This window comes from Ammospiza nelsoni, chromosome 1 (assembly GCF_027579445.1).
Source record: "Ammospiza nelsoni isolate bAmmNel1 chromosome 1, bAmmNel1.pri, whole genome shotgun sequence".
In the NCBI taxonomy this organism is placed as follows: domain Eukaryota; kingdom Metazoa; phylum Chordata; class Aves; order Passeriformes; family Passerellidae; genus Ammospiza; species Ammospiza nelsoni.
The window spans coordinates 134,710,115-134,720,246 of NC_080633.1; positions in this window are offsets into that span (position 1 = coordinate 134,710,115).

Sequence of the window (10,132 nt, forward strand, 5' to 3'; positions counted from 1 at the left end):
ATGCCTTCAACATGCAAGTATGCAAGTTACAGATACTTTCTGGTTGCCAAGAGTTTAGCAGCACCCTATTGCTGTTCGCTTGTGCTTTAGTGTCTTTCAATGATAAGGAGAGAGGGAGATCATGAATTGCAATTACTGGTGCTGTCCCCATGAAGAAGTGACCGTGAAGAAAGCTTCCGCCGACTGTTGCCTAAAGAATCCAGCCTGCCCACTGTGCCTCCTGTGAAACCAAAGCCTCCTCCCACTTTCTTGAATTGTATCTGCTTTGTACATTAGTTTTAAGAACAAATGACCTTGAAGCTGTATGTGTAGCAAAAGAGAAGAATATGAGTCCTGTGCAAGAAACTGGAGAAGTATTATGGCTTTTATATCAACATGCAAAGCGTCAGCAAGCCAGACATATATGTGCATTGTGAACTAAAAAAAGTCCTGCCCTGGCACCCAGGGAAGATGCAGCTTGCTGTATTTAAAAACACATTTTCAGGTTACTAGAAACATTAACTATAAAAATGAAATATTGATCCTTGTCAATGGAAAATGTATGGTGAAAGAAATTGTTCTAAGTCTTTAGAAACAGCACTGGAAAGGCTCACTGAAGTTAGGAAACTTTTCTCAAAGGCTCTATGTGTTTCAGAATCTGAAGAGCAGCCATGTGAAACACTCTTAATTCCTCCACTCATCTTTACACTAGAGAATATCACAGAGAAGAGGAAAAGTGCCACCCCAAAAGGCATATAGAATAATAATGAAATAAAGGGAACAATAAAGTTTGTCAAATCAGAATGGCATAAGAATGGCAAATCAGAATAAGCCTGCTCTAAAGAATGTGAGGTACCCACAGCGCAAGATTTTGGTCAGTCAAGCATATGCTCCATTATCTAAATGCAGGATTTGAATGGAGTTCACTGCCAGAACAAATATGTACTTTCTGGTGTGTCTGTCCCTTAGTCTGTCCTTTAGTCTGTCCTTTAGAATGTCTTCAAGAGGAGCTACTGGAGCTGTCTGCATCAGAACAGTTCATCTTCTTAGTTATGGCTGGATAGAGACACCCCCTCATACAGGTGGAGGGAGAATAATAATCCTTTCTTGGGTCCTCCTTCAGATCTAACTCAGGCTCTGTCAGGCTGCAGCGGTGCTGATGTTAAGGCTCACAAGTTCCACTATTTCTCAGCTGGTTTATTCTGTTTTTTTTTGGTTTTTTTTGTTTTGTTTTTTTTTTTTTTTTTTTTTTTGGTGTTTTTTTTTTTTTTTTGTTGTTTTTGTTTTTGTTTTTGTTTTTTTGTGGCTTTCTGGGATATTTTCCTCTGTCTATTCTGGCCACAGATTCATATATTGTTTCAGGCTGTTTCACACTCATTTTGAGAGTACAGCTTTTATCTGTCACTTTTGCTTTTTCCATGCTTATTCATGGCACAGAAGCAAGTACTTCCTTACCTTCCTCCAGGCAGTGGGAAGAGTAGGGGTATGTTGAGAGGCAGAAGGAAAGACATTTCAAAATAATAATTTTGAAACTGAGTGATTGATACAGGCAGTGAGACGTTGCTGAAAAGTTTTGGGAAACCTCTGGGCATTATTCTCATTCCCAGCAGGTCTGGGATAGGTTCACTGCAGACAAACTGGCATCTGAGAGCCAGCCCAAGCACCTGAATGTGTAGGATTCCCAATGTTCATGTGAAGAGCCCTACGACTGCTACTGGTGGAACATAAAGAAAACCTGTGTAAAAATCCTGCTGGTGGGACTGTGGAAGACAAGAGGCTGTCTGGAAGTGTCCCTGTGATTCTCACACAAACTGATGTGGAACTAGAAACATGGAGCTGAGGTCAGTCTTGTGCTGCAATTGGTGAGACCAAGACAAAACCACTGGGCAAGTAGGTTTGTGCCCTGAAAGCACAGAGACCAATTGAAGTATGAATGATATTTTTTCCTGTATGATTGAGTGCAAAATTTCATTGTTTTTGCTTAGTTCAGAGCCATTTAAATATAGGATGAACTTTTCCTGATTTACTTTGCTTCCACTTGGTCAAAATGGCAGCCTTGCTGGTGGCCGCAGCTAGTCTTTAACTGAGAAGGGAAAGCAAGCTCCTCAAAACCTTTCCATGAAGGTACTAAATACTGCCATTCAGTGATGAGGAATGCTGCAGCAGGTTGGTCTGCACAGCCCTTACATTTCTGCTGGCTCCCACAGCAGCAGAGCGGCACGAGGGACGGTGGGAATGGCCGAGCAATCCAGGTCGATCTCAATCAAAAAGTAACAAAGAACTCAGTGAGTTTGGAGAGAGGACTGTGAGGCTAAAGTTGTAAACTGATAACAGCTTGGACACACTGCACTGTTGTGTTGTGAAAGCCTAACGTTTAGCTTCTGTTTGCTTTAACTTGCTAACATTTTCCATTCTCTGGCTGTTGTAAATGTCATTTCTTTCCACAATCATGAGGTGAGGCCCTGATCTTTGCTCAGAAAAGGGTCCAGCTTTTATATCAAACCTTCTAATCATAATTTTACTGCAAACCTTGGACAATTTTGATAAGTGGTTATGTTATTAATTGTTAAAAGGAAAGCTTCTAATATTGAACTTGAGGGCAGGCATGTAGAATGGATCGAATTTTGAAATAAAACAAAATAAATGCTGTTTAATGTATCATTTACAAGGTTCCAAGAAGCCGCTGTGCTTATCAGATGCTGCAATCATTTCCAGGAGCTACTTAGAAGAAGCTGTCAATTCCCTTCAAAAGTAATATGCCTAAGAGAATTTAAAAAGGGATTCCTTACTAAATTTCTCTTTTCTAATTTTTTAACTCATCTATAAAGTAAATTATTTAAATTTCTAAAGAACTTTTTTTTTAATAATAGATTTTTTTAATAGATCAGGGGGATGGAAAACAGTGTTCTAAAGTCTGCTTGCACAGTGAAATATTCTATATTCTTAAAAAGTCAAACACATATTTTAATCTGTAGATAAGAAAGAAGATAAGATGGTGGAAATATGAAACGTGGAATAAAAGTTAAAAATAGAAGGATGCAAAAATGTATGTAAAAAGAGTTCATTTAATTTGGGAGAAAAACAGCACGTAGAAGAGTTATTCTCCCTTTGATATACAGGACAACCAGGCACTGATCTTTAGTGAGAGCTGTGCATAAAATGGACTTTACAGCTGAATTATGGTTGTGGTATTCGCATGGAAAAAGTAAACAGAGTTACATGCCTGCTTCTGTAGACTTCTAGTTGCAGTAATAATTGATCACACATAGTTTTGTCCATACCAAGAACTCACAATGCTGTGCAGCAGCATGCAATGACTGAAATTTTTATTACAATGGCACTTACATTATTTTTGCTGAGCTAGTTTTGAGTTCAGCACAGTTGGAAGATGAACTTGTTCACCTTATAATATTGTTTGCTTTATTTATTGTTTTTTCCATATTACCCTTTGAGACTCTCACAGTGTAATTTTATGGCTTTGAAGTTGTTTGGGTTGACCTATAACTGTAATAAAAGAATTTGGAATGAGATAACACAAGTTTTTCCATTACTTACAAAAGGTTGAAGCTACTTATTAAACAAGTTCATATTCTGTAACTTTGCTAAAATTAGTACTTTTTCAAGCAACTGTTATGTTGTGGCAGACCCTTGCAGCACACAGATTGTATGGGATAGGCCTGTGCTGTGAACCCAAACAAGAAAAGACTATGGTTTATGTTTTTAATTCAACCTTTATGAAGAACACTGCATCTCCTAGTTACAAATTAACAGTATGTGATCATCCTACATAACTACTCTGTGACACAGGTTGTGTTTCTCATGATTCACGCTCTTCTTAAAGAGCATTGAGTTCAGCTCAGATGACGCAAAGAAAACAGAGAGGAAGATCTGTCTCTCATTGTGCAGCCAGGGCATTGACCCACCAAACCACTCAACGTGGATCCCATCACATCTAATGTACCCCTAAGTTTTCAATGCCTTTGGTCACACAATCAGCTTTCCCTCCCAGCAGAGCAGTGTGCTGTGGATGTGCCTGGACAGCAGGGCAGGAGTGCCCCGGAGCGCTCCCCACAGCCCTGCTCCCCCTCTCACCAGCACAGCAGGACCTGTGGGTGTACTATTTTTCCTTTCAGCTGTCAGCTCAAGTTTCTTTGCAGAAAAAAAGAAGTCAGTGTTCAGGAAGTGAAGACTCTGGGAACAGGGACCACTGACACACACCCAGCTCTCCTCCCACTGCAGAGCTAATGCTTGGCCAAAGCATGCATACTGCCCTGTAAACTACACAGTCTGAGTTCTCCAGAATGCAAATGTCCTAAATACTCTATAGGAACTCTAAAATCCTCCAAAGAGGCAGGCAAACTTTTAAATTAGGATCCTAAATTTCCAGCTGTCTTCTAGTAAAATATCTCACAAGGCAGATCTCTGAAAGCTTTAGTAACTACCACCACTATTAGTAGCACTAACATCTCAGATGAGTACTTGCTAGACAATTAAACTCTGCTGAACTTGCTTGGAATTGCATGCAAATATACATTATCCAAACAGTGGAACAGGAGAAAAATCCCAACAAAAAGAAAATAAAGATCAAGTCTGTCCTATAGCAACAGAAGCCACTAAAAATCCCACAGAAACTCACTGAAAATCAAGGATAAAAACTGATGTTAGGAAACACTGGATCAAGCTCTCACAGATAGCTTTGGGTCCAGTGATCTGCAGCCCATCCCCAGGCAGTCTGTGCTGTGGAGAACACTCAAGGCAAGAGCTGGACGTCTCCTTGAGGCAGGAGTAGCTTTGGCTGTAGCAGCAGCTGCACAACACCTCACAGGCCACCAGGGGAAAAGTATTATGGGATTGTGGCAGGTGGGCAAGAGCAGCTGCTTTTCCTGGCATGAGTTAGGTCATCCCAAACTGCTTTCTACTGGTATGACTTAGGCCATCCCTAAGGCTCTTTTGAATCTCATAGTCAGCCAGGGACTTAGCAGTAAAATACATTAAACATTATCTTGGGAAAGCTGAGGCTAAATGCAAGAATGCTGCATGATTTCTCTTGTTTTCTGCTTGGCTATAGTTGGTCTATAGCACTGAACAGATCATCACACAGATCTCATCCACATCAGGGACTATTTCTGGTGGTACTGATACTCTGGCAACCCAGTACAACCTTTTATACATGAACATGGTGTTGTACTCCTTCAAACAAAAAGCTGTTTCCCCATGTCTGGAGCCACAGGCTATCATGCTCCCAGCCCTTGGGAATGGCTGGATTGCAGTCAAGTCAGTGCCACCTGTGAGGTCTGTGCTGGGCATCCATTTATTTCTTGAAGGAAGGGAGCTGAAAAGTGAAGAATGAAATGTTCTTATGTCCCTGAGGTTCTTACAAGGGATTCCTTACAAGGATTTCTGGGGATCTCTGAGGGAAGACATGACAAAGCATGGTTGCATAGACTATTGGCCTTCTAATGCTAACAAACCTGTTATTAAGCATTGCCTTGTCACTATGCTTCTTCTTGGTAAGCTACAGATGAGACGGTAAAGATATAAAGTGGATTAGAAAGGGATGAATTAGGCCCTAGCTTCACCTGTCAGAAGGTTAATGCTTGGATTATGCTGCAATCTGAATTCACAAATGACTCATCAATTTGCACTTTCTATTAAAATATATTTTAAGCCTTCAAAATTATTTTGGACAATTCTGTCTTGTGCATGAAAAATATATTTCTGTCTCTATATAATACTGTCTGCAGAAACCAGCAAAGGCTTGTGTACTATTTACATAATATATTTCCTGTGCCAATAGTGGTTTACCATAATGACTGTATAATCCAAGGGCAGCTTAACATAGAGAGTGCATTTCAATGCTGCATTTTCTTTTTCACTTTTAAAGAACACAGATACTGATTGAAATGTAAATAAAGAAAAAGTAAGCAATAAACTATTCTGTAGTTTATTCTGAGAATATTCTGAAAAGACACATTCCCCCAGCCACAGGCAGCCATACTTGGTGGTAGTTGCACACATCTCAAGCTGCATTCTAGAGCCCAACAAATTCTGCCACAGCCCAAACCAGGTACAAACACTGTTCCAGCTTCTCTGCCTGGCTTATATGTCAGGCATAAGCTTGGGGATCTTATTTGAGTATGCAGATAAAAGATTTAAAAGAAAAATATCTTCCAAGGTTCGGGTTCCAAGGATCACTTTATAAAGCTTATCTATCATCTGCTCTGTACATCTGTCGCCATTGAGACTGACAATAGCAGTATTTATTATGCTATGCTATGCTATGCTATACTCTGTATAGGTACAAGGGTTTTCCCTTTTTGAGAATTAACATAATCTTCATACTTTTTCTCTTATGAAAGACTTCCAGTTATGATATTTTTCAGATATGTATTGTAATGTTAGAGTGTAGAAGAGCAAGAGAGACCTTCTCTGTATCATGAAAAGGTCGTAAATAAAATCTCTGAAATCACTTGCTTCAAAAAGCTTCTGACTGTTATGATTCCATTTGGAAAAACTGGCAACTTCAGACAAGGATCAGGATTTCCTTCCACATCTTTCAGCAAGGACTGGGCTCCTAATAGTCACTAAGGATCTAACAGGAAAGAAAAAATTCATAAGGCAAATCCAGCCACAACTCAGGATCACACAAGAACGTGGTCTTTTAAAAGAGAGGTGACAAAACAGTCCCTGCCTTTGATATAACTTCTCATGAAGGACTGAGAATAGATAAGTAAACAACTTCTGTGGTCCTGGTGGAGGTTTTGTATCATTCATGTTGGACATGTTCATTTGAAATTTCTTACATTTTGCATGTCTTTTGATCTCTGCTCTACAAAACCAAGCTTATGATGCTTCACACGATGCTTAAATTTTTGTCTTTTCTGACTGAGAATTACTTGCCCTCTTATTTTTTGGGGGGGATACTCTATGTTATAACTGGCATGCTTGATTTCCACACATCTTGATAAATCCTTGGGCTATTATCATTAGGTGCTTTCCTGAGAGTAAGAAGACTGGTAGTTGGAGTTAAGAAGTCTCAGAAAAGACACATACAAAAAAAAAAAAAAATGAAAAGCATTTGAACAACAAATATTTTCAAAGAAAATCATCATCATTTGGATACTGGGTCAAATCCCCAGCTGGCTTCAGTGTAGGTCTTCTGATTTCTGCCAGATATGGATCTGGCTCATGTAGCTTTTGCAGAAATGAACAACAAGGCTTCAGCTTCTCAGTAAAGTAATTCATTAATCAATATATACTTTTCATACATATAATTTCTGAAAATGAGAATTTTGTCCTTGCATAATGCCCTCTAGAATCACTGGAAAAATTTGCATGGACTTCATTGAGTTATGGATCACATCCTGTATATATCTACATTTTTAAATCTTTTCCAGTGCTTCCTCTTTCAATGGAAATTAATAGCTTCTTGAATTGAAATGACCAGTTTCCGATTTAGTTTTGCATAAGCAAGTCCAGTGGGATTAAATATGAATGCTGGCTTGCTATTTTTATGATTATTCATTAATCATAAAAATATGGTGTACAGTTAGTTATGCAAGTGATTATTTTGGCATGGAAATGTCTGCTACTTTTATGCCTGTGCAGAAGGATCATGTCAAGTGCAGCAGAGAACTTAGAAACCCCTTCACCTTGATATATTGTTTTATAAAGAACACACAAAGATGCATAAATTGCTCTGGAGCCAATCCTGATTTTGTAGATGTTAGCATAATGAGAGGTCAACGTGTCCAAGCATCTGGATTCAATTGTACAGTTACGGGGAGAAGCAGCAAAAGTTCATGTGAGACTTCTTTTAAATCCTCCTGGCCACATATGACCTACGTAAAATATTTTATTCTGAGAACATTTAAAAATGTAAACATTGCAGATCCTGTTCATTTAAAAGTCTGAGCAGTCAAATGAACAAGGTTGAAGTGGCCCCAAACAATGCTAAATTCTTTGCTCCCATTCAGCTACAATCTTTTGGGTCAAGGAAAAGGGACAAGAACAAGATGTGATGTGCCATTGGAAAATGGTAAGCAGCAAGGAGCAAACCCACATCAGATGCAAGTCAGAGGTTTGTTGAAACAGGCTCAGTACTTGGTTTCTTTTCCTGCAGGCTTGCTGGAAGCTGAAATTCTGCACTGGACAGGGTAATTCAATACGCTTGGCGTATAAGAAGTTGCCTGACTGGCACAGACATCTTCTATCTAAAAACGAAGGAAATGCTAGTTCCACCTTTGTCTCCTTCCAGTGTCCTTGCGTCACTGGCACCCCATTGTCTTTTCCAAGTACAAAGAATAATCCCAGGTTTGATTCACTGTGCTTCCATTTGTTGAGGCCAGAGCACTGCCATGTCCTTGCTCCTTGTAATAATAAACCTCATGAATTCTCTCTATTCTGGTCATTATTGCTACTTTATGGAAGGAAATGTGTTACGTTCAGGTTTTTATTTTCAAGAAAAGATGTAGGCAGATTACAAAAGTTTCATTATATTGGTCCCACTGAAGTCTCCTTCTCTGAGAAAGCCATGCCTGAAAAGTAGTTCCTAGATGGGAAATTGATCCAGTCTCAATTTTTTATTTATTTTTTACACTGTGAAACCCAGAGCCCGACTGTCAGAAAATGTTAAAATTTCTTCAGCCCTTTTGTAAGAATAATGAGTATCTGTGATGGCAAAATTAGTCTAAACATTTCTCACTAATACAAATATTTTGAACTGAAGAGATTAATAATCAGTTTCTTGTGTCTTTTCTCTTAGCTGCTGCTTTGTTCAGTAGCTAAAAAAACACAGGCCAACCTGGCACATCTCTTGTACAACTCATGGCCAAACAGCAGTACCAAGAGGAGAGAGGGCTGCACATAACAGGTGGAGAAACAGGAGAATGGAAAGATGGAAGGAATCAAGTATAAGGTCTCATGATTTCTTAATCACCATGTCCACATCTTGTTCCATAATGCATACAAGATTTCAGCCACCCAATCTAGTGAAATCCCTCTCACAACATGTCAGCCTTTAACTAAACATCCCCCTCTCATCTTGATGGGTTATCCATCCCCATTGGCATTTTGCTGTCTTCTGCATTATCCTGTTATTTTTTTATGCTCGTGCTATTTGTGAGTCTTAACATACTTTTGCCCTACCGTTAGTCATGCCAATCACTTAACACATGGATATTTCTGGGTTTCCCAGCTGTTTGCTTCTCTCATCTTTACTGTACTACCTACTACATTGGCCAGTGTCCTGTCAGCCAGTCATCTTTGCCACCAAACCATCGTAACTCAGCGTAGTATCTGAGGGATACTGATGGAAGGAGAAAGGCAGTTTCAGTGCTTCAGAGTATCCAGGTAGCCCTAATGACTAAAATTAACCATCCCAAAAGGATTACCAGCACAGCACCATGTTTCTCCACTGCAAAAGGAAGATTTTTATAGGCTGCTCTGTTCCCTTCCTCCAACTCACTGCTTATAAGAGAGCAAGGCTCCAGAGCCAATCTATGAAAAAGAAGCTCTTGCTCAGTCAGAGCAGACTGTGGTAGTGTCCCTCATGCCTCGGCACTGTTTCTAGGCTGTCTCAATATGGGTATCTCAAGACCCCATTACATCTCAGAAGGAGTATCAGGTAAAGGGTTGTGGCTCTTCAGAGATCATCTCTGTGCAAAGCTATCTGCAGCTCTGGACTGGGGATGGACCAGGGAAAAACGGGGTCCTTGCAGCCCACATGGTGCCCCAAACGGTTGGTTTTGGTTTTTTTTTTCTTGTACCGGGACATCCTGAGATGCTGCAAGCCACGCTCTAAAATTCAGGACCCTCTTCCACATGGAAACCCACGGCTAAACTGGGAGGCTGTGCTCACGCTCCGTCCCCACGCCTCACGGGCATGCTCTCCGCAGCAAGGGATGCGCAGGAACTCCTGAGTGGGTCGTTCAGCGCTGCTCCCTGCGCTCGGGGCTGCTCGGCCGGCACCCACACACCCCTCCCACGCCGCGGGTGTCGGTTCCCGAGGGCCGCGCCGCCGGGCCGGCCCCGGCTGAGGTGCCGCCGTGGGGAGACCCCGGCCCCCCCGCGCAGGGCGGGCAGGGCGCGCCGGGGCCCGCGGAGAGGGAGGGCAGCGCCGGGGGGAGTGGCCCGGCCGGGACGGCCTCATAAA